General features: G+C 45.6%; 1 protein-coding gene across 1 annotated transcript in view; it reads right to left on the reverse strand.

Moving 5' to 3' along the window:
• The window catches only part of TRIQK (triple QxxK/R motif containing), a 167,404-nt gene that overhangs the window by 134,760 nt on the left and 7,024 nt on the right, over positions 1–25,620 (reverse strand). The window contains exon 2 of the mRNA XM_068237642.1: positions 6,443–6,498. The gene's annotated coding sequence lies outside the window, so the exon portion shown is untranslated. The remainder of the gene's footprint in view (positions 1–6,442; positions 6,499–25,620) is intronic.

Below are 25,620 nucleotides of genomic sequence, written 5' to 3' on the forward strand. Positions count from 1 at the left end.
AAAATCCATATTCGCCAGTTATCTCCCCTCGTTGCTGCACAATGAATGCCTTTGTGAGCCAGTTTAGGCGATTGCGCGGGGAATGATACTCTAGTAAGTGCGCTCATTTTCTTTTGACTGAAGCGGTTTGGCTGCTCTGTAGAGATGTAATGGGCAGCACAATCACACAGCACAACAAAAGCAGAATACAATACAAATATAATAGCCAGTTACTCCACTGCATCATGGTCTGAAAGTTCCTTGCGATGCTACTTGCATTTACAGCGTTGTTCCAGCCCCCCCCCCCCCCCCCCAAAAGTTATTGGAACATGTGTGTACAATGATTGCAACTGACCACAAACACACCAGGTTTAATAGGTAGTACTTGAGCAGAGGCAGTAGGTAAGCATAAAAGAATTTTAAAATCAGTTTAAGAAGGGAGATAGTGGAATTCCCTCTCCAAACAGACTCAAAAACAGTCAAAACCCAATGAAAAATTAGTTGTTTAATCAAAATACTACAAAAATTTGCCAATTAGCATATCTTGGTATGATTTGCCTTCTTAAAACAAGAAGGAAACTATTCAGCTTTAAGTGAACATCTGTGGCTACCCACAATGCACCACTACTGAATATGCAAATTATCTCTTCATGCTCCTGTAGTCAAGCCAGCATCCAGAACTGCTCGTGTATAGCAAGCGTATATCTTTAAATTTTACACAGCCACATAAGCCCAACATGTGCTTGGACCAGTACGACAGGAGTATTATTATTATTATTTAGTATTTATACAGCACCAACATCTTCCACAGCGCTGTACAGAGCATATAGTCTTGTCACTAACTGTCCCTCAGAGGAGCTCACAATCTAATCCCTACCATAGTCATATGTCTATACATCGTGTAGTGTATGTATTGTAGTCTAGGGCCAATTTTTAGGGAAGGCCAATTAACTTAGCTGTATGTTTTTGGAATGTGTGAGGAATCCAGAGTGCCCGGAGGAAACCCACACCGACACGGGGAGAACATACAAACTCTTTGCAGATGTTGACCTGGCTGGGATTCGAACCGGGGACCCAGCGCTGCAATGTGAGAGTGCTATCCACTACGACACCGTGCTGAGTAACCAAGCAGCTCGGGGTGACCCAAACCACTAGAAAAGAATAGGGGGCTTAGGCCTCGTGCACACTGCATGCGATTCCGATTTTTTTTTCTACTTAAAAAATGTTAGCAGCATGCAGTATGTTTTTTTTAATCGGAATCTCGGATAAAAAACAAAAAATCGTAATTACATGTAGGGCTTGCTTCACTAAACCATGATAACTCATATCCTGGCCATGCTAGCATTTTCACACGCGTTTGTGCGCAATCGCAAATTTTTCACATGCAATTTCCATGATTTTTGCACGACAATTCACTACTGCGCGCAAAACCCCTAGCGCGGCCATGATAGGAGTTCGCACGGTTTAGTGAATCAAGCCCGCAGTGTGCAAGAGGCCTAAAAGAGACTGAAAAGCCCTCCTGCTAAAAAGCAATGCTTGGTGTGATTTGCCTTCTTAAAACAGATATGGCTGAGTAAAATTTAAAGCTATAGGTTTGCGATACACCAGCGGTTCTGGATGCTACCCTGGCTACAGGGGCATAGAGAGAATATGCATATTCAGTAGAGGTGCATTGTGGGTAACCACAGATGTTCACTTAAAGCTGAATTATTGCAAGTTTCCTTCTGTTTTAAAGCATACTCGAAGTGACATGCGACATGATGAGGTAGACTTGTATATGTACAGTGCCTAGCACACAAATTTAAATTTAATAGACAGAGGCACCAGGCTACCTACCGGACCGCATTGGTGATATGCTCCTATTTATTGCCTGAGGAAGTTGGATATACCCGTGAAACGCGTTGCACCTTGTTCGGAGTATGTAGAAAAAAAACCCACAGATTTTTGCTTAAAACGGCAATGTCTTGTGTCTGTTTGGAGTGGTAAGTCCACCACTACCTACTTCGTTTTATCCATTTTAAAGAAATAATGTTTTTACCCAATTGGCGCCTCTGTACTACTATAGCACACAAATAACTATGCTGTTCCTTTTATTCTTTCTCTGCTCGAATGACTTAAATATCAGGTATGCAAGTGGCTGACTCAGTCCTGACTCAGACAGGAAGTGACTACAGTGTGACCCTAACTGATAAGAAATGCCAACTATAAAATACTTTCCTAGCAGAAAATGGCTTCCGAGAGCAAGAAAGAGATAAAAAGGGGAATTTCTTAGGGAGGGTCACACTGTAGTCACTTCCTATCTGAGTCAGGACTGAGTCAGCCACTCACATACCTGTTTAACTCTTTCAGGCAGAGAAAGAAAAAAAGTAACAAGCTAGTGGGGAAAAGTCATGGGGAGGTCACTCGTGCAGTTCACGCTGCGCTTTACAAGATTCTGATACTTCCTCCTTGCAGTTTGCAAACAGGGATGATCAATGATATGCAAATACTTTGCAGGTTATGCAAATTTATGTAAATGGTTATGCAAATATAGTCAGCTTAAAATGAACCAATCAATTTAAACCTGGGTGTGACTTGATTGGTTCATTTTCAAGCTGCATATATTTGCATACAAATGTACAATAAACTGATAAGAATTTGTATATCAATTATCAGCCAGGCCTGCAGACCCCCACAAGCAGCCTGATAATTACCACTCCCAGCTGAACATTCTGCTTGCCATCCCTGTAGCAGAAGCAGAGTTTCCCGCCACCCTCCTACCCGCAGGCCAAGCCAAAAAATTAACACACCCCCACAAGCAGCCGGATAATAAATGCTCCAAACCGAGTGGAATGTGCTCCAGTGCCTTCGCTGTAGCGGAAGCAGAGTTCCTGTACAACTGCACCACCGCCACTCCTTCCACCCGCAGGACAAACCAATAATTAACACACTCCCACAAGCAGGCGGATAATAAATGCTCCAAACCGAGTGGAATGTGCTCCAGTGCCTTCGCTGTAGCGGAATCAGAGTTCCTGTACAACTGCACCACCGCCACGCCTTCCACCCGCAGGACAAACCAATAATTAACACACCCTCACAAGCATCCGGATAATACTGTATATACTTGAGTATAAGTCTAGAAATTTAGGACTGAATCACTTCATAAAAAGTATAGGAGTCGACATATACATGAGTCACGGGCAACACTGAGCACACTGAGTAATGTGTGTACTAATAGTGACATTCCCATTTGCAGCAATTTACCCTGTGGTAAGTGACATTCTGAGGAAAGGCAATGCCAAGAAAACTCAGGTCTGAAAGTCCTGGCCACAAAAATTAACAAGGAAAGGGGCGGGGGGGGGGGGGGGGGGGGGAATACTGGGCTGCATAAAAGGGAGTGAATAATTGCAGCACTTGGGGGCCTGGAGGAGGTATTGGCTGCACTTAAGGGACAGGAGGGGTTAATGGCTGCAAGGCTGTATGCGGTGCAGTCATGAAAGGGAACCTAAACTGAGAAGGATATGGATTTTTCCTTTTAGGCTAATTTCACACCAGGACGTTGCGTTAGAGGGGGCGTTAAGGTCGCATAACGTCCCCCTAACTCAACGCCTGGTGGTGCTGGATCTGGACGTCAGAGTGAGCCGCGTTGTGCAGCTTACTCTGGCGTCAGTGATGCCGTGATGCGCACTCTTGTGCACATGCGGCATCACGTGGTCCCGCCGGCCAATCGCCGCACAGAGCGGCTGCTCCAGGAAGTAAACACTGCACGTCATAACGTGCAGTGCATATTAATTAGCCATGTGCCTGGCCGCTCTCCGCTCCTCCCCAACATTACTGAGCATGTGCAAGCAGTCTAACGCGGCTCAGCCGCGTCTAAAGTACTGCATGCAGTACGTTGCCTTGTGACGCAGCGTTACAATGTAACGCAACGTCCGCACTGTGAACAGCCCTATTGATTTTTCATTACTGTGCGGTGGGCTGCGTTACAGGCTGCTCTAACGTGCGCCTGTAACGTCCCACTGTGAAACCAGCCTTAAAATAATACCAGTTGCCTGAATCGCCTGCTGATCCTGTGTCTCTAATACTTTTAGCCACAGCCCCTAAACAAGCATGCAGATCAGGTGCTCTGACTGAGTCAGACTGGATTAGCTGCATGCTTGTTTCAGGGTGTGATTCAGCCACAGAGATTAGCTAGACTGCCAGGCAACTGGTATTGGTTAACAGGAAACATCCATATCACTCTCAGTTAAGGTTCCCTTTAACCCCTCCTGTGCCTCAAGTGCAGCCATTAACTTTGCTGGGTAGACTTATACTTGAGTCAATAAAAAAATCCAGCTTAAAAGGGTTGAATATTGGAGTCAACTTATCCATGAGGTCGACTTGTATTCGAGTATATACGGAAACTGCTCCAAGCTGAGTGACATGTTCCAGTGCCATACCTGAAGTGTAAACCAGAGTTTCCCTACAACTCCACCTTCGCCACCCCTTCAGCCCACAGGCCAGGCCAATCATTAAAAACCCTCTAACCTGAAAATTACCACTCTCTTCAAAACGAACAGAATGTGCTCCAACGTTGTCCCTTTAGCTAGAGTGACCAGACGTCCCGGATTGCCCGGGACACGTCCCGGATTCGGGGTCCACTGTCCCAGGCTTAATGAGGTCCCGGGAAACGTCCCGCTTTGAGCAGCGGGACGTCCCGGCCTCGGGACTCTGGCCACTCTCTCCTCAATGAACTGGCAGCGGCGTCTATAGACGCCGTGCCAGTTCATTACCCGCAGCCCCGCTCCAGCCTCCTCTTCCGGTGTCTGTTTCCGACACCAGCAGGCGAGCAGGGCTACGGCAAGATGGCTGCCGGAGCCCTGTACTGGAGACCTATTTGTGTCACTAGTACAGGGCTTCGGGCGCCATCTTGCCGTAGCCCTGTCAGCGCGGGAGACCAGAGCAGGAGGAACAAGACGGTCCCGGGATGGAGCAGCGCGCCAGAGGCCGGACACTTCTGCCAGGTGAGTAAATGCTTTCTTTTCCAGGTGAAATGTTTGCCCGCATTGTTTCTTTTCCAGGTGAAATGTTTGCCCGCATTGTTTCTTTTCTGGTGAAATGTTTGCCCGCATTGTTTCTTTTCCAGGTGAAATGTTTGCCCGCATTGTTTCTTTTCCAGGTGAAATGTTTGCCCGCATTGTTTCTTTTCCGGTGAAATGTTTGCCCGCATTGTTTCTTTTCTGGCGAAATGTTTGCCCGCAGTGCGTTTCTTTTCTGGCGAAATGTTTGCCCGCATTGCGTTTCTTTTCTGGTGAAATGTTTGCCCGCAGTGCGTTTCTTTTCTGGCGAAATGTTTACCCGCATTGCGTTTCTTTTCTGGCGAAATGTTTACCCGCAGTGCGTTTCTTTTCTGGTGAAATGTTTGGCCGCAGTGCGTTTCTTTTCTGGTGAAATGTTTGCCCGCAGTGCGTTTCTTTTCTGGTGAAATGTTTGGCCGCAGTGCGTTTCTTTTCTGGTGAAATGTTTGCCCGCAGTGCGTTTCTTTTCTGGTGAAATGTTTGCCCGCATTGCGTTTATTTTGTACTGACATGTTGCCCGCATTGCGTTTATTTTGTACTGACATGTTTGCCCGCATTGCGTTTATTGTCTGGTGAAATGTTTGCCCGCATTGCGTTTATTTTGTACTGACATGTTTGCCCGCATTGCATTTATTTTATACTGACATGTTGCCTATTGCGTTTATTTTCTGGTGTCCGGGGTAACTGTTACTGCATTTATTATTTAATGGTCATAGATGGCTATGTTTGCTGCTTTGTGGTTACGGTATAAGCATCACACAGTTTCTGCACACCCATGATACAAAGTCTCATTTGTCCACATCATGGCGTAAACACTGCTTTCTTATGCCTCGCTGTTACATCATTACGTTAGCTCCGCCCATACAATGTCATGGCCACGCCCATTTTTTCGGCGCGGCGCGCGCCGCAGCCCCCCTCCCCCAGTCTTCGCCACTGCACGCTCCTCACTCCTTCCCACCCCCCCCCCCCCACGCCCCCCTCCCCGTCCCAGGTTGGATCCACAAAAATATGGTCACTCTACTTTAGCAGAAGCAGAGTTCCCCTACAATTATACCGCAGACACCCTTCCCACCTACCACCAGCACCCCTCCCACCCGTGTGTGTTAATTATGGCCAGGCCATAATTAATACACACACCCACAAGCAGCCTGATAATTACCACTCCCAGCCAAGCAGAATGTTCTGCCGCGCAGTCCCTGTAGTGGAAGCAGAGTTCCACTACAACTCCACCGCTGCTACAAGAATTTGCATTTTAAATATCAGCTGCCAAAGATTTTCTTGAAAACTCCCCCCGCACACAGGCCATTCTTATAGAAGTTGTGCTATTTACTTGAGAAACTTTTCATTTGTTGTTTATCAGAGCTCTTATTTGCCTAAGACAGTTTACAGCACATTTGAGACACATTAAAGAGAATTAAAGCACTTACCTAAATTGTGTTGCTTTTCTCAGTGCAGGTTATATAAAGGAACGATCCATAAAGCACTATTAAAAAAAGAATGTTGATGTGAGTCTTACAAGCAGCAGTCAGATGTCACAGAATCTTCATTCACTGATAACATCTTGCTTTTATAGAGGCAGGTTTTTATATAGGTATACCTGCAACGCTCATTAAACAAATTAGGCTTAAAGAGTACCTGCCCAAACAAAATGGATATGATTCTCTATGTGAAAAGGTTTTTGTTTTGTTTTTTCTATCAGAGTTTAGGGATTGATTCCAAATGGTTAACATGAAATATCTTGCCTTATCCGTTTTCTATCTTATCTGTGTACATTTTTTTAGCAGCATTACATCGGACTTTAGCATTGACAACTTATTTTGGAGTGACTGTTTTTTACAAGCACTGAAAAATAATTTTAGGTAAAATAAATAAATAAATATGGGTTAAAAGGAGTCATCAGGGAAACTTAATGAAATAAGTGCTACTTACCGGGGGCTTCCTCCAGCCCCAAGCTCCCAGCATGTCCCTCGCCGCAGCTCCGTCCCTGTCCCCGGCGATGACGTCAGGGCGACCTCCAGGTCGGCCTGTACTGCGCCTGCGCGAGCGGCGCTGTCAATCACCGCCACGTGGGCCGAAGCGGACTGTGCAGGCGCAGAACTACTGCGCCTGCGCAGTCCGCTCTGCCCCACATGGCGTTGATGGACAGCGACGCTCGCGAAAGCGCAGTACAGGGCGACCTCGTCATCGCCGGGGACTGGGACGGAGCTGCGGCAAACGGCTGTGTGCAGAGCTGCGGCGAGGGACATGCTGGGAACTTGGGGCTGGAGGAAGCCCCCGGTAAGTAGCAATTATTTTATTAAGTTTTCCCCTGATGACTCCTTTAAGAGAATTCTTGGGAAACGTTTTTAGATCAAGCCCTAAATCAGATTCAATAACAAAAATTCATAGCAAGTTGTTCATGGGCTATATATAACATAAAATGTTTAATACATTCCCATAAAACCATAAATGTTATGTATGTTACATCAAATAAAGTATCAATAGTATGAAAGTGCTTAAAAGGTCATTGTAACATCCAAAAATAAAAAAAATTGCGAAAAATTAGTGCCTCAAAAATATATGTAACCTCCCTACTCCCCTTTACTTTGTTCCTAAAATAGATCCCTATATGTCCTCCATTTTCTTTTTCTTTTTACACAGTACGGTTGTCCTTGCCTAGTTGCAGGAACTGTGCAGTGCGAGCTCAGAATATGGGGCGTTTGTTTTAATTTGCTATTGTACCAAGTTTATCTCAGCATGCAAATAACAGAATGCTTCCTATATCGGATAAGATAAGGACACTATGGCCAGGCGGTAACTGTATCCCCCCCCCCCCCCACACACACACACACACACACACACACACGAAGAGTTTACACAGTGATATAACCCTGTTGTCTAGGTGAAGTTTGCTGTGGGAGGGACAGTAAACTGTGGCAGTAGGGAGGGAAAATAAAAACTGAACTGGGTTGAAGAGGGAAAAAAAAGGGCAGAAGTGAAGTCACTTTTGGCATCACAGAGAAACAGTGCAGATGGAAAAGAGCTGAAATGTGCTTTTTTTTTTTACAAACCGCATTTCTCCTGAATCTGACAGTGAACACTAAAAAACAGGATAGATAAGCTAAATTAGTAATTTCTTATTGGATGATCATTTTTGTTTTCGGTTAATATGGAGTTTTATCCCACTTTAAAGAGAACCCGAGGTGGGTTTGAAGAATATTATCTGCATACAGAGGCTGGATCTGCCTATACAGCCCAGCCTCTGTTGCTATCCCAAACCCCCCTAAGGTCCCCCTGCACTCTGCAATCCCTCCATAAATCACAGCCACGCTGCTGACAAACAGCTTGTCAGAGCTGGCTGTGTTTATCTCTATAGTGTCAGTCTGCTGCTCTCCCCGCCTCCTGCAGAACTCCAGTCCCCACCTGCATCCCTTCCCTCCCTGCTGATTGGAGGGAAGGGACGGGGGCAGGGACCGGAGCTATGCAGGAGGCGGGGGAGCAGCTGAGACTGACACTACAGATGTAAACACAGCCTCATAGCACGGCTGTGATTTATGAGGGATTGCAGTGTGCAGGGGGACCTTAGGGGTGTTTGGGATAGCAACAAAGGCTGGGCTGTATAGGCAGATCCAGCCTCTGTATGCAGATAATATTCTTCAAACCCACTACGGGTTCTCTTTAAGCTGATGTTACAATAACATCAGATGCCTATAGTGCATTTTAAACATTTATATTTCCATCATGCCTGTATTCTTTTGCCTGTTGTATGTTTTGCAGTTCAAAGAGCACTTTCTCAGAGACTGGGTATATCATTATCAGTTGTGCAGAGAATATATTACTGTATATTATTACGTATAAGTAATACTTACATCTTCTGCAGCAATTTAAAACGTAAACAGTCATGTCACTAACTGTCCTTAAGATCCGCTTAGGCTTTGTTTACATCTAAAATAAAAAATTGCTGACGCCAGCGATTTTCTTTTTTTGCGCGATTTTTTATAGCGCCTCCCACCGCTTACCAGCTGAGATCTTTTATAAAGCGGTTTTCTAAGCGCTTTTGCAGAGCGATTCTGTTTTTTCACTTCCTGACGTCTTTGTACCGAAAATGAGTAAATACAATGTATTGATTCATGAAAGCGCCGGGGAAATCGCTATACAAAGCGTTTTTTCAAGCACTGCGATTTCCCTATACCGTACATTGAGGCAAAATACCCCAAAAATGGTTCAAGCAGCACCTTTGGTGAGCAGATCGGAATCAAACCGCTCAGATCACACTCTCATAGGGAATCATTGCACAAGCGATTTTAGTCCGATTTTGCAAATCGCTTAAATAAGGCAAAAACACCTTAGGTGTGAACAGGCCCTTATAGACTAATCCTTACTGCAGCCATAGTAAGTATGAGTCCTTACCACAATCTAAGGGCAATTTTCTTTTCCTTCCTTGGGTGTGTGTGTGGGGGAGGGAGGAAATTAACATATTTTTCACAAACCCAGAGTGGCACACCCATACAAAACATGGGAAGAACATACAAACATAATCATTACTGCTACATCACCAATAAAAAAAACTAATGCAGCAACTAGAGGAGGGCCCCATGTGTGCCCCTCAGGGGTCCAAAACCCTGGCACAATTGCAACCTCTGCATCCGTTATAAATATGCCACTAGATATACGAAATAGCTGGTAACTTCCTTTCCCACTATGCAAAAACTACAACTTGTCAATCCATTTATTTGTGTAATTCATATTAAACAATGTTCAATCAAATGCAAATAAACCCCATTGCATGAATGGGCCTTCTTAAGAGACCTGTCAAATGCTTAAAATATCTTAAGAATCTGAAAGGGTACCTCAAGTGGCAGTGTGGCATTGTTAGATGAACATATGTATGTACCATTTTTGTAGACCATGTACCTTCACAGCCAGGGCTGTGGAGTCGGTACAAAAATCTTCCGACTCCGACTCCTCAGTTTCTGAAACCACGACTCCGACTCCAACTCAGAGTACCCAAAATTGCTCAGACTCAGACTCCGACTCCTTAGTCTAATACTTAACAGGGCTGTGGATTTTGTACAAAAATCATGCGACTCCGACTCCCGACTCCTCAGTTTCTGAAACCACCACTCAGACTCCAACTCCACCTCCGGGTGCCCAAAACTGCCCCAACTCCGACTCCACAGCCCTGTTCACAGCAATGGTGTTCCCAAATGGCTGAGGACTTAAAAGATTTTGCTGCTAACATCCTGGTGCCAGGCACCACAGGACAGCTTCAGAGGTCTTCTTGAGTCTATGCATTCAAGCATCAGAGCTGTTTTGGCATTACAAAGGGGACCTACCCAATATTAGGCTATTGCTTACATAGTAGAACGATTGGTGTCAGCACACAGAGAGAATCTGATTATTGATGATCTGCAGAATCATCAACAATACAGATGTATACTTGATTATGGATGATCTGCAGAATCACCAATAATACAAGTATGGCTAACCTCTGGACACCTAATGAAGTATAAGTGTTAAGTGTAACTGTAGGCTATCTCCCGTGAGGCGGGAGATACGGGCAGCTCGGCCAGGAACCACCTGAGGGGCAGGTGGCCCTGGGCTGTGCAGGGACTATCTCCTTGAGAGAGGAGATAGAGATAATCTGGCAGCCAGTGATTCCCTGGTAAACTGGAAATTAGACTGTACTGCAGCCAGGGGACTCCAATGGGATAGAGGCCACTGGCTGTGCTGCAGGAAGGACTCTCTGATGAGCAAGAGGTCCTTGCAGGTAACTGACACTTGGTGGAATAGTGTCACGGGTGGTACAGACAGACTGAACACTCGAGGGATGAGTGAAAGCCAGAAGGGTCGGGCAGGGCAGGTCGGCAACACCCGAGCAAATGGTCATAACAGATATAAATCACAATCCTAATCTGGGGTGTGAGGACCTTGGTCTAGACACCAAGGAACTAGTCTAAAGAATAACACAGTATCCTATGCTTGGGTGTGAGGTCTTTGGTCTCATCACCCTGGAACTGGTCTAAAGTATAACACAGTAATTAATGACACAGTAATCCTAAGCTTGGGTGTGAGGTCCTTGGTCACAACACCCTGGAACTGGTCTAAAGTATAACACAGTAATGACACAGTGATCCTAAGCTTGGGTGTGAGGTCCTTGGTCACAACACCCTGGAACTGGTCTAAAGAATATAACAATAGCGTAATCTGGCTAAGTGTGAATTCCCAGGTCCACCTGGGTCTAACACACTGTAGGTTCTGACTGAGGTCTGAGTGCTCACGCGTAAGTATTCGCAACGGCAGACCACCAGCAACTGACAAGCAAGATCTATATATACTTGCAGTGCTGTGCAGCTCCACCCGAGCCACTCAGCCAATCCAGAGTCCAGCTGGGATCAGCTGATCAGCAGGATCAGCCGATTCCCCCTCTGCTGGTATAAATGTCCTGTCGCCTGGCACGCGCACGCGTAGCTCTCCATCTGTGTGAACTAGAAGGTCCAGCCAAGCCAGACGTGTGTCGTTGCGTGGAAACCGCCGGTCTGAACGTGGAGATAGCCGCCCTGTCACTAGACCATCTCCGCTGTTCATTACACATAGTTGTTTGTCTAGCTGCACAGAAGCTTATAAAAACACTGCCTTTAAACACCATTGTGAACAAGACCTTCATTTAGGCTTACAATAATTGGGTTTATGGAAGGGAGTGTGTGTGTGTGTGTGTGCGTGCGTGCGTGTGTGTGTGTCCGGATCAGCACAAATGTCGTACCACATGACAGCTGTAAGTGGGGGAGGGGGGGGGAACTCTTGGACTAGCAGAATTGCTGCCAAACTAATTGTTGGCCAACTCTTTGGGGGTCGCTGTACATGTTAGATTCTCAGCTCAGGCAGTCATTATTGGCTGCCTCATCTGAGCTTCATCTGGTGTGTGTACGAATCTTTAGATCTTAGATTTCTGATCTATTTTTGAGTGATGCAAGATGGCAGACAGGTAAACAATAGACATCAGAAGGGATATGTAACGGTCGGTGTAACACAGAGAGGGTCTGATTACCGGTGATCTGCAGTATCACCGAGAATACAGATATATACCCGATTAGAGATGATCTGCAGTATCACCGATAATCAGATATATCTCTAACCTCTGGACACCTGAGTGATATCTGAGTGTTTGGTGCAACAGTAATACTTTGAGGAGAGCACCCGTACAGAGGGTGCAGGGCAGTAGGAGGTACTGCCTAAAGAACAGATTCCTACCAATGGCCTGAGGCTCCCCAAGGGGCGGGGCCAGGCTGAGAGTGGGAAGGACCAGAGTGAGTGACACCAGGGGTGAAGTGTCACTGACAGGTCTGTGAACTATCTCCCAACAGGGGAAATAGTTCTCGAGGTCGGACAGGCTAGGTCGGCAATAGACAGACAGACCAGGTACAAAGACAGGAGACTGAATCGGAATCCAAGGACAAGCAGAGTTCGGCAACAGAGTATCAGATATAGTGAAGTACCAATTCAGAGATCAAGAGAGTGGTCAGGAAAGCAGGAAGTCATAACAGATAATAACAATGCCTATTCTTTAGGTGTGAGCTCCGTGATCATCAACACCCTGGAACTAGTCTGAAGTATAAACAGGATAATAATACAGTTCCCTAGTCTTGGGTGTGAGCTCCCTGATCATCAACACCCTGGAACTAGTCTGAAGTATAACAGAGAAATAACAACACAGATTTTATCAAAAGGTCTGAGTGCTACCACGTAGTGATCGCAACGGCAGACACCAGAGAAATGACCAGCACCTAGTATATATACCCTAGCGCTCTCCAGCGCCTCCCCTAAGTGCTGGACCAATAGGAAGTGGTAAAATTGTCGGCTCACCGGCTTGGTCAGCTGACACCCTTCTGGCTGTCATAAAAGCTCTGCCTCTCAACGCGTGCGCGCGTCCTTCTGAACCTGTGGACTATCAGTCCCAACCACACCAGACCCGTTTTGCAATGTATCCGCTGTGCAGGACGCGGAACCAGCTGCACCGCTATCCAAGCACGCGGCGGTTTCTCCGCGTTCCGCCATGCGGACAGATGTAGGCCTATGCGTGCAAACCGCCGCGTCGACGCGGAATCCATCGCCTTGTTTACTGGGCATGCGGCGGTTTCTCCGCGCTCCGTCAGGCTAGTGGATGCAGGCCAATGCGCGCAAACTGCCATGTTGAACGCGGAATCAGCCGCCTTACCTTGAGTACTCGCGGCGGCTTTTCCGCGTTTTCTCACAGGATAGTGATAATTCACTTGATCAAATGATGTATATTTAGCGGTTAATGGTTTCACATCATGCTGGAGCAGTACCGTATCCTATTACACAGATGCACTGTACCCCTCCAGAGTCCAGTGTCTGGTCACCTGCAACTCCAGAGCGGAGACATGCCAGTTATCAAATTACCACAAGTTGGATTTTCCTGCAGTGGACCTGAACGAGCAACCCCACAATGGTTATATGCGAGACAGCCTATAGGAAAGCATGGGCACTTTCTGTATGTCTGCTGCAGTGAAATGCAGACCAGTAGCCCTTAGACCACGTGTTGAACTCCAGGCCTGGAGGGCCAGATCCATGCCAGAGTTTAGGATGGACTGAGAAAGAGAGGAATGTGTTCTACCTGGTGGACCACACCTTTCCCGATTCAGACCCATCAATTCATTTGAGCTGTATAAAAAAAATGTGTGAGGATCTTGTCCCTCGTAGGACCTGTTTGACATACCTGCCTTAGACTATGAACTCCTTTTGATATGGGACAAATCGCGTACAAACTCAGTCAGGCGTCAGACACTGCCGAGCGTTTCTTGATCATTGCGTTTCAAAAAAATGACGATTTTGAAAAAAATTGTCATCGCTGCAATTTTGTTGTGATTTTGACGCAAGTCAAAGGGAGCATTTTTATTATTTTTTTTTATGAAAACGCAGCGCTGCCAGATCAAAAGGCGCTCTGCAGTGTGTCTCAGGCTTTAGGCCCTGATCAATGAAACAGAACAGTTTTGGATCTATTTCGTTAGCGTGTGGTCAATGCGACGTGTCCATTGGTCCGCAGAAAAAAATCCCAGCATACCCAAACTTGTGGAACATGCCAAACGGATGCGTTCAAATGGAGTAATGTGAACAGATATAACTGATTAAAGTGGACCTGAACTCTTGCACAGGACAGAAGGAAAACATAGAGAAATGCACCCTGTATGAATTTAGAGAGTTTAGGCTGTCTAATCCCCTCTTATCTGTGACTAATCACCACCTCTGCAGAGCAGCTAACTGGTAAACACAGGATGTTAACAATACGTCTGCTTCCATGAAAGCAGCAAGTAGACACATTGCAGATTTATAGCAGAATTTGTATCAGTTGTAACAAAGAAATGTTTTTCTTTTGAAGGTTATTATGGTGTTACTTCCCCTTTAGAGCAGAGAGAAAGTTCTAAGTTCAGGTCAGCTTCAACATAGAATCCGTTCTCCTCCTAAATGGACCATTTTTTGTGCATATGTGAACCCGGGCTTAAGTAGTGTGTAACAAACTGATGAGGTATAAACAATGAAAATAAATAGGGGCAACTATCACTCCGGTTTTCTTGACTTCGATTTCTGTAAATCATCCCAGACATCTATTTTTCAGACACATCTGAGTTCTGCAACAAGGACAGCATCTTCCAGACCCCCTTCAGCGCACATCCCAGCGGTCTCCGCTCCGGCCTCTTATAGCTCTGGGACTCAGGTGTCGCTATCTCTGCCGCCCCAACTGCCACAAACCACCAATTTATTTCAGTTCTTATAAAACCTCAATGTGCATCTTCCAATCAACTTCCAATATTTTCTTGTCCCAGTGCCAGACGCTGCAATACTTCTGTTCATCACCAGAGAATTTCCCCTCCTGCTGTGCTTCAAATAAGACAGAGTTTATTTCAGGGTTTCTGCACTAAGTGTTTCCAACGAAAAAAACCGCTAGGACAGGACAAACAAATTACTAGGAGGGAGGGGGTGACTCACCGGTTGATTAAAACGCACAAAGAAAAAGTGCCGCTTCTGTATTTCAGTTATGGGAATATATTGGAACTGCTGTTCGTGGACCGCAGGGTTCGTCGAGAAAGGATGTATGTGGTTTGAAAATAAAAAAATAAATACATTGAAGCAGACATTGGCTTAAAGTATACGAATAGCAGCAATTCTGCTTCAAGGGGTAACAATAAGTACAGACGCAAAGCAGGAAAAAAAAAAAAAAAAAAGGGCGCAGGAGTCCTTATGGAAAAAATGATGCCACCATAGGCACCTGTGATAAAAGCAGCATTTAGCAGAATTGTGGGAAATTTGGGCGCATTGGTAGGTTTCTCAGGGCAGTCAATTTGACCATTTTTACCGTGGAATGCCCACTATGCAATGCCACAATATAGGTATCTGCAAGCCATTTTTTTCCGCAAGCCTGTGCGAAAAGGCGCCCAAATTTACCTTCATAGCAACATATCGTGGCTTTGCAGAAGGGGGGGGTTAAGGAGGAGGATTTAGGGTGTAGCTGGCACTGGGGGGGCTAGGTTTAGGCTCCAGCAGGTGGGACTAGGGTTAGTTACCACTGGTGAGGGGGGCTGGAGTCAGGGTTAGGCACCACCAGGGTGGTCTTAGGGTAAGGCATCGGTAGAGTTCTGTGTAAGAGTGGGGTTAGGTTTAGCAATAGTAAAATATAATTGGTACATAATAGCGATATCCTACTATGGAAATTTAGTAGTAGAATATTGCTAATTTTAGCAGTATTCTACTACTGGAAAACCCGCCGCCCTTTATTCCCCAGATGCCTTTTTTCCATGAATGCACTACTGTGATCTTTATGTTTAAAGGCGTCATCAGGCAATTTAAATGACAGCCGATTTACTTACCTCTTGCGTCCTCCAGCTGACAGCTCCATTCGCAGCCGCCGGGCCCGGTGTCCCCGCATGGGTGCAGAGGCCGACCTCGAGGTCATCCTTACTGCGCCTACGTGAAGCGCCGCTGTCAATCAAGCCGGCGTGGGGCCCGGCGTACTGAGCAGCTGCAAGGGGCTGGAGGAAGCCCCAGGTAAGTAAATCAGCTGTCATTTAAATTGCCTGATGACTCTTTTAGGGACCATTCACACCAGAAGCGCGTTTCTGATCATTTTGCAATTGATTCGCGTTTTTTTAAAAATCACTCCCATTCACTTTCATTAAAATGGCTTTAAAAATCACAGCGATTTCTCGATAGCATATGCAAAAATTGTGGCGATTTTTCCCGCAATTTTAATTAAAGTGAATGGGAGCGATTTTATAAAACAATCAATCGCAAAACGCTCAGAAATCCGCTTCTAGTGTGACTGGGCCCTTAAAGCAAACCTGAAGCAACAATAAACTTATGAGATAATGAACTGTATGTATGTGTACAGTGTTCTCCCCAGGCCCTTTTAGCCGGGTGCTCCACCCAGCTAATTTTGGTGAGCACCCGGCTGTCATCGGCCAAATATTCTCTGAGCTCTTTCACCCACTAGGTCGAATACAGTCTTGTTTTCTGAAGCACTTAAAGGATACCTGAAGTGACATGTGACATGATGAGATGGCCATGGGTATGTACAGTGCCTAGCATACAAATAACTATGCGGTGTTCCTTTTTTTCTTTCTCTGCCTGAAAGAGTTAAATATCAGGTATGTAAATGGCTGACTTAAGGCTAGTACACACTAGCAATTTTGATTGACCAATGATTGCTTAATTTTACCACCTCCATGTAGTATGAGGGCCAAACAGATTTTCAATTCTATGCAGATTATATAGGTAAATGGTCATACTACATGGAGGTGGTAAAATTGAGCAATCATTGGTCAATCAAAATTGCTAGTGTGTACTAGCCTTAAGTCCTGACTCAGACAGGAAAACTACTACAGTGTGACCCTCACTGATAAGAAATTCCCCTTTTTATCTCTTTCTTGCTATCAGAAGCCATTTTCTGCTAAGAAAGTGTTTTATAGTTGGAATTTCTTATCAGTGAGGATCACACTGTAGTCACTTCCTGTCTGAGTCAGGACTGAGTCAGCCACTTTCATACCTGATATTTAACTTTTTCAGACAGAGAAAAAAAAAAAAAAAAAGGAATTCAGCATAGTCATTTGTGTGCTAGGCACTGTACATACCCAGGTCTATCTCATCATGTCACTTCAGGTATCCTTTAGGCTACTTGCGCACCAAGACGTTGCGTTAGGTGCTACGTTAAGGTCGCATACCGTGCACCTAACGCAAGGCCTGGTGCTCTTCGATGTGGACGTCAGAGTGAGCCGCGTTGTGCAGCTCACTCTGGCGTCCGTGATGCTGTGATGCGTACTCTTGGACGCATGCGGCATCACGTGGTCCCGCCGGCCAATTGCCGCACAGAGCGGCCGCACCAGGAAGTAAACACTGCACGTCACAACGTGCAGTGAATATTAATTAGCCATGTGCCTGGCCGCTCTCCGCTCCTCCCCAACATGACTGAGCATGTGCAAACAGCCTAACGCGGCTTAAGCCGCTGTAACGCCGTAGCATGCTGCACTTTCGGCAGAACGTGCAGCGTTACATGTAACGCAACGTGGGCAGTGTGAACAGCCCACTTGTGTTACATTGCTGTACGTTGGGGGAGCGTTACAGGCTGCACTAACGTGCGCCTGTAACGTCTTAGTGTGTAAGCAGCCTTAACCAGCCAAGAAACAGTGAGAGGCAGCTTGAGCCAAGGTTTCACTGCAGGAAAGTTCAAAGGGTCATTATTTCTGCTTTGTTTTATAGCTTAAAAGCCAGAGTGTGGTTTTAAAATTGCAACTGTGACAGTATGAAGCAATGTTATAAAAAAAAAACTAAATAACTGAAAAAAAAAAGTGAGATTGCTCTTTGCTACTAATGTTCTATTCATTATCCATACTACACATACCATGCATTGTAATCATACTTTTTTTTCGCTACAGCTCTGCTTTAAAGGGACACTGAAGCAAAAAAAAAAAAAAAAAAAAAAACCAACAACACAGCAACAAAAAAACTCATGATATAATGAACTGGTTGTGTAGTACGGATAATTAATATAACATTAGTAGCAAAGAAAATAGTGTCATATTTTTATTTTCAGGTATATAGCTTTTTTTATAACATTGCATCATTCTCTAATAATTGCAGTTTCCACAATACACTCAACACCTTTGAACTTTTCTCTGCAGAAAAAAAAACAAAGAAAAAACAAGGAGTGACAGGAGAGATAAGTGCTTCAAAAGATAGTGCTGTCCAGACTTTATAAAGTCGCAGAGCTCCAGAGCTCACAGAAGCTCCTTTGCATAGATAACAACTGAATGTTCTTAACTCTTCCTGTACTGGAAACGATTTGAAACTCATATCTGTGCTAATAACGTTTTATTTTTAGCAGTACTACACATACAAATCATATCACAAGTTTATTTTCACTTCAAATTCCCTTTAAATTGAGAATATATATATTTGCATCCATGAATGGGCAAAAAAAATAAAAAAAATAAAAAAAATTATGAATATGGTCTCACTCAACCCATGTGTCACCCAGAAGATAACCCTCAAGCCCCAACACTTACCTCCATACCCTCTCCATCCATTTAAGTGTACAGAAAAGGGGCAGTCTACCAACAATTAGGCTTCTTTCACACTAAGACGTTGCGTTAGGTGCTACGTTAAGGTCGCATAACGTGCACCTAACGCAACGCATGGTGGTGGTGGCAGAGGACGTTAGCAAAGAGCCGCGTTAAGCAGCTCTTTGATGTGTCCGTGATGCGTACTATAGTACGCATGCGCTGGTGGAGACCACGTGAGCGGAACACTCCACATCACGTGGTCCCGCCAGTGACGTCAGCACAGTGCAGTAAATATTAGCCATGTGGCTAATCGCTGCGCCTGTGCAAGCAGGCTAACGCGGCAAAGAAGCACTAACGCCGTAGCATGCTGCACTTTAGATCGACGTGCAGCGTTACAATGTAACGCAACGTGGGCACTGTGAACAGCCCACTGCAGTTACATTGCTGTGCGTTGAGGAGCGTTACAGGCTGCACTAACATGCGCCTGTAACGTCTCACTGTGAAAGCAGCCTGAATGTAGAATAAAGGCTATCCTAAAAAAAAAAAAAAAAAAAAGTATTTACATCCATGAAAAAAACCTGTGCACAGAGTCAATGGTGTGCGGTGCACCTATAGTCTATTAAGCTTAAGGAGCCATACTAACCCAACTTGAAGACAGCTGTTTCAAGCTTAAGGTGTACCAGAGAACAAAGAAGTGCAAGTATTAATACTTACCTAAGGCTTCCTCCAGCCCCCTGTAGGCTGTGGGCTCCCTCTCCATTCTCCTGGACTGCTCCATTTTCTCACAGTGTGGCCTAATAAATTCTCTGACTGGTCCGGTTGCACTACATTGCACGTTTCCAGCCCCGCTGGCCTCCCGATTGTGCTCCCGTTGCCATGGATGGGCATAGCCTGGGCCACGCATGAGCAGTAGTCAGCAACTACCGGAGCAAACTGCCCCGGTAGATGCTGACTGAGGGAGCCCATGGCATACAGGCGGCTTGAGTAAGCACCAAGTATCAATACTTGCACTTCTTTGATCTCAGGTTTCCTTTAAAGAGGCCTTTATCAGAGAAAGGTATGGGACTATATTAATCCATGTGCTGCACTGATGAAGGCTTGTTTAACCTTGAAACAGCTGCCTGCAAGTTGAATTAGTATTGCTCTGTAAAATGAATAGGCTTTAGGAACACTGTAATCCCCCAATTCTGAACATGTGCTTGGCTTTTCAGGGACATAAAGAAATGGTCAGCACATTAACTCACTGAGCAAAAGTGATGCACTATGGGAGTTTCTCCTTTCTCCCACATATGGCTCTATTCATAAAGCATTCCCGCATGCGGTAATGCTCAAAACAGCTGACTTTACCGACCACTTAGCAAAATGTCAATTCATAAAAGCTGTTCCCGCATCAAAAGCTGGCATTCCTGAGCAGAGCGGGAAATCACCGCCTTATGCGGTGATTATCTCAGCACTTGTCACTAAATGTCAATTCATAAAGATTAGAGCAGGTGGTATTGGATGGAGAATACCATCTGTTTAGAAAAGGTGATAAGATAGCGGCTAACAGCAAAGCTAATGGGGAGCGGCTAACAGCAAAGCTAATGGGGACAGATCTCCCAGGCAGCAGAAGCAAGGGTGGAACAAAAAAGGCATCCCGGAATACCACAGGCTGTGTTTTTTAACCCCTTGGGTACCTATTTTCAGATATATTTCACATCAGAAAGCCTGCATGTGTAACATTTCTTGAAGTTCTTCTAAGCTGTGGCAATTAAATAGATTGTTTAGAAAGACCAATAGACAGATTCAGCGCAGATTCAGGGCAAGGAGAGGCAGTTTAAAAAAAAAATCAAAAAGGAAGTTGGAGATGCCTCTTTTAATTGTAACTCTGTCTCTGCACGGAGAAAATGTATCAACTCAGGCAGCAAAGCCAGTTTAGTGCGGGAATTCCCCGACCTTTTATCGCACCTGTAAACATTTTTATGAATTAGCACACAGAAGTCTAAAATACCGAATGCTGTATTTTCTCTCCAAGATTTTTTTTACCGCAAAGCCTTTTATGAATAGAGCCCATAGTATGCCTGCTCTATTGGCTAGTATTCCCAACAGTAGCAGACCTCTTACTTCTTGTTCCTGTCCCACCTGAAATAACACGCCAGTCAGCTGAATACTTTTATATGGACATTGTTAGCTACAATTTAGATAATAGTGAAATCATGCTGTCCATGGGCCAACTATACTGTATTATCTAATGTGTGCACAAGACTTGGGCTTCTTCCACACTTGTAACAAGGGCACAAGTTAGATTATGAAGCACACCACGCATTGAATTTAGGTAAAATGCAGACATCGGCATCTGCAATAAAATTTACAGAGTTTGAATGCGCCGGCTACAAAAATATTCCCAAATGTGTTATCACAATGCATGGAACGCACACTGTTCGTCTATAGACTGTCATCACACAAGTCAATGAGCCCTTATCACATTTTATGTTGTGCAGGAGGTCAGATATCTTCTGGCTGCTTGCCTGCCATTCTGACGATGCTCTTTTCCCTTTGCTCCTGTTATCAACTCCAAAAATCGACTTAAAATGTTTGCTTACTGCTCCAAGCTCTCCAAATAAACCCAGCCATTCCACCTTCATGCCACCTTGCCAACTGCTACAGGCTCCTACATTAAGTCCTACGCCAGTGAAGGCATGCGATGGACTCTAATGCTAGGTACACACCATATGTTTTATCGACAGATACCGGTATATGGTTCGATAGATAAATTTCCATCATTTCCGATTGTTTTTCTGCTCGATTTCTCACAAAAGTGAATGGAAATTGATAAAAGATAAGAGAATTGAGCGGGAAATCGAGCGAAAAACGAATTGACAATCGTTCGAATGAAAAAGTGACAGAAAAAAAACGCATTGTGTTTGTATAGCCGACCTCTAGCTAGCGGCAGTGACAGTGGTGGCGAGTCCAGCTATTGTGCACCTGAACTCAGGCTAGTGTGTAATGGCTTTACTTTGGTAATAGGTGCTCCTCTATAGTAAAGCTGAGCACTGAGGAGTTACTTATAGTGTAAGGGGAGGTCAGTGTTAGGTGTAGGTTGGAAGAGGGGGTTAGTATTCAGGTGGCCATTAATGATACGATTCTTCGAACGACCGATTAAACCGTAATATTGAGTGTTCTGGCCCATTAACAGAAGTAAAACCACTATCCAATTCAATCAGAATGAATCCAAAAAAAGAATTGATATTCAAATCTGAGAATTGATTATCTGCAGAATCAGAATCATTAATGGTCATGTTAAAGCATAGGTAATGTATGGTTAGTGCAAAAGGAAGGTTAGTTAAAGCGAACCTCCAGACTAAAAATCGACTCAGCAGCACTGGAAAGGCCTGGTGTTTCTTTAACTGTTTCACAGCATCAGAACTTTGTTTCTCTTATACAAGCCTCATTTTTAGCTGCACAGAAAAAAACTGCCCGGGCATTTTTCCCCTAATGCTGTGCAAAGCATGATGGGATTTCTGATGTTGTTCTCGTTCTGCTGTTTTGGTGCATTTTTTTTTTTTTTACATTTTGAATTTGACATTTGAAGCCTAGCATGTGCAGCTGGGAGGGGTGATCAGGACACAGGACAGTTGGAACTGTGTCTCCTGCTCCCTGTCACCTCCTTTCAACCAAAAAGATGGCTGCCCCCATGACAAAGATGGCAGCCCCCATGAATCACAAACATTTGCCTGTTCTTTTAAAATGGGGTGGGTAAGAGATTATATTACCTATCTATTCTAATTAACATAACTAATGTAACTTAATGACAGTATGTTTATTTAGGCTGAAGTTCCCCTTTAACCTCCTTGGCGGTAACCCCGTGTGTGACACGGGGTAAGCCGCCGGAGGGTGCCGCTCAGGCCCTGCTGGGCCGATTTACATATTTTTTTTTTTTTGCTACACGCAGCTAGCACTTTGCTAGCTGCGTGTGCATAACGATCGCCGCCGCTACCCGCCGATTCGCCGCTATCCGGTGACGTCATCGCGATCGTCGCCATGGCGACGGGGAAGCCCATACAGGGAAGCCCGTTCAGAATGGGATTCCCTGCAGGGTAAAAGCGCCGGCGGCGATCGGAGGGGTGGGAGGGATAGCGAAGGGAGGGGGAGGGGGGAAGCATGTAGCTAGCGCTAGGCTAGCTACATGCTTAAAAAAAAAAAAAATAGAAATGCGCTGCCCCCTGGCGGATTTATTGTACCGCCAAGGAGGTTAAGTCAATAGTAGAATATCAGTACTGCAATGTACTTCTCGAACGCCACATTTTGCTTGCATTGCGTCTTCGCGCACAGTCTACTCAGCGTGGCTGGAACAGATTTGTAGATTCAAAAGGTGAATAGGACCAGCACTGAAAAGTTCAAAATACTGTAGGTGATTTATTCACATCCAAAAGGTGACAGCTAGAACATCCGATGGTGATAGCGGGCTGTAACAATAGCTCTTATGTAAAGATAGCTCTTGCCACTAGCAGTAAATGGAGGCATACTCTGGATAAAGCTGTGTCTACATTGCAGCTAGGTTAGCACAATGGACTGTCGCCGTTTTGAATGATAACCTGCTCTTTGTCAAATGAAGGCATACTTGACAAGGAACGGGTTACCCGTTCAAACGGTGACAGTCCATTTTGCTAACCTAGCTGCAACGTAGACACAGCTTTATCCAGATTATGCCTCCATTTACTGCTAGTGGCAAGAGTTCTATACTTAAGAGCTCTTGTTACAGCCCGCTATCACCATCGGATGTTCTAGCTGTCACTTTTTGGATGTAAATAAATCACCCGTTTTGAACTTTTCAGTGCTGGTTCCATTCATCTTTTGATAGCAGAATATCAGCAATTTTACCCAGATTTTACTATTGGCTTCTCCGAGCGCTCAAAATACAGGAGAGACAGGTAATCTGGGCATTGCCGTAGTGTGAATTACGGATAAAGTCGCGCTCACCGAGTAAATTTGGGTGCCAGCAATAGCTGGGACCCAGATTATGAAGAAGAAACAGTGTCATTTCCGCCATCAATAACTGGAGCCCGAATTACGTGGGGAACCAAAGGATAAGGTTATCAATAGGCAAATCATTTTTGAATACAGAGAGATTAGCTAGAGGAGGGAGAGCTGTCTTTTGGATTCAACTGCGCCCACATTTCCCTGTGTCGTTTTTACATGTATACTTTACCGGGCATTTCTAGGGGTTGATTTACTAACAGAAATAGCGCAAGTAACCTCCTGTTACGTGCGCTGGTGGCAGCGTGGCTTGCCTAATTAACCTCAGTGACAGGAGCGCATGCTATGCTGCTGTAGTGTCACTTGACAGGCATCCAACTGGGCCAATCAAAGTGCGGGGATCACATCTTTTAAAGTGATTGAACCCGAAGGGGTTCGGGGCGGGACGAGTGGAGAGCCGTTATTGGCAAATAGCGGGCGTAAAGTTACTAGCGCTCGCTATGCAGCACTACAGCAGCATAGCGTGCACTCCTGTCACTGAGGTTAATAACGCGCGCTACACTACCACTAGCGCGCATAGCATGCAGACTCTTACAATTAAGGCACACAGATGAAATAGTGCGAGTAACAAGAGGTTGCAGCAGGGCAATTCGGGTCATAGGGAGACCAGACAGAAGGGCATTGCAGTAGTCAAGGCAGGGAAATTATGAGGGCATGGATGAGGAGTTTGGTGGTGACAGACAGGGCCGGTTCTGGACTTTTTGCAGCCTGAGTCAAACTTGTGAAGATGCTGCCCCCCCCCCCCCATAGGTAGTATAATTATTGCCCCCAGTATAGGTAGCCTGGAGGGAGTAGCAGCCAGAAAAGGGGGAAACGGGCACATCGGTGGGAAGGTGGTGGGGGTCGGACCCCCCTCCCTCACCTGGGTCCCCCTGGTGTGCGCTCCCCCTCCAGCTATTAGCGCAGTGTACAATTATCAGGCAGCGGACAGGGAAGTGATGACTCACCTCCTTGATGTTCCAGCGCGGTGTTCCACCACTCATCACTTCCTGCAATGCCATCCACTGTACAGTACGGTGGGCGGCATTGCAGGAAGTGACGAGCAGTGAAACGCAGCGCTGGAACGTCAGGAAAGCGAGTAATCCCTTCCCCGCCTGATAATTGTACACTGCACTAATAGCAGAAGGAGGAGCACAGCCCGGGGGACCCAGGCGAGGGAGGGGGGGGGTCTGACCCCCCTCCCCACCACTGTGCCCGCTGCCCACCTTCCTGGCTGCTACCCCCTCCAGCTTGGCGGAACCCAACACCCACGGCCAGGGGCGCTCCGCCCCCCACTTCTGCCACCTGAGGAACCTGCCTCACCCTGTCTCATGGACGGCCCGGGGCTGGTGACAGAGGTCAGGCAGCTCCTTTTCCCTCACACCTCAGGTTCGATTAAGGGCCCTTCACACAGGCAGCTGAAAAGCGGTGAGCAGTCTGCTGCTCTCCTACACCGGCTGGGCGCTTGTTGGTGCCCTTTCCTGGCTCTGTACAGGCGGCCCCTCCCACGGAGTGAGATCTGAGCGCTTCCACGCTCCGTCTCCACATGTACCGATCCACCACCGCCCAGTAGCACCACCGCGTGTCAAAGGGCCCTAGTGTTACACAGGGTACCTCCAGAAATGTAGGCAGTGCTGGGCTAAAAAATTCTTTGCAAACATGACTGAAAAAAAAAAAAAAAATGATACAGTATATGCAAAACAACATTTTAACAAACAAAAATAAATAAAATCAAAATATAAAATGTGTAAACTAAATTATTAAAAATAATATGACTTTCTAGCAACCTTGTAGAAGTTTCTAAAAGGAATAAAACGAACTGAAAACCGGTATAATTTCCCTTAAAGAATAATTGAGGCACGTGTTAGAGAACACTCCTGTGCCGAGCCTTGCTGCACATAATGGTGTTTGCAGGAATATCCATATCCATTTCCTAAACAATACCTATTAACAAACACCTCAGTGATCCTCAATGCTTTGGGGTTGAACCATATTTCTCCCAGCTGTGCCCAGCCTGAAATATGTCCACCCACAGCTTAATTGCTGCTCATATTACAGTG

The sequence above is a fragment of the Hyperolius riggenbachi genome, chromosome 5, assembly GCF_040937935.1.
Source record: "Hyperolius riggenbachi isolate aHypRig1 chromosome 5, aHypRig1.pri, whole genome shotgun sequence".
Lineage (NCBI taxonomy): Eukaryota > Metazoa > Chordata > Amphibia > Anura > Hyperoliidae > Hyperolius > Hyperolius riggenbachi.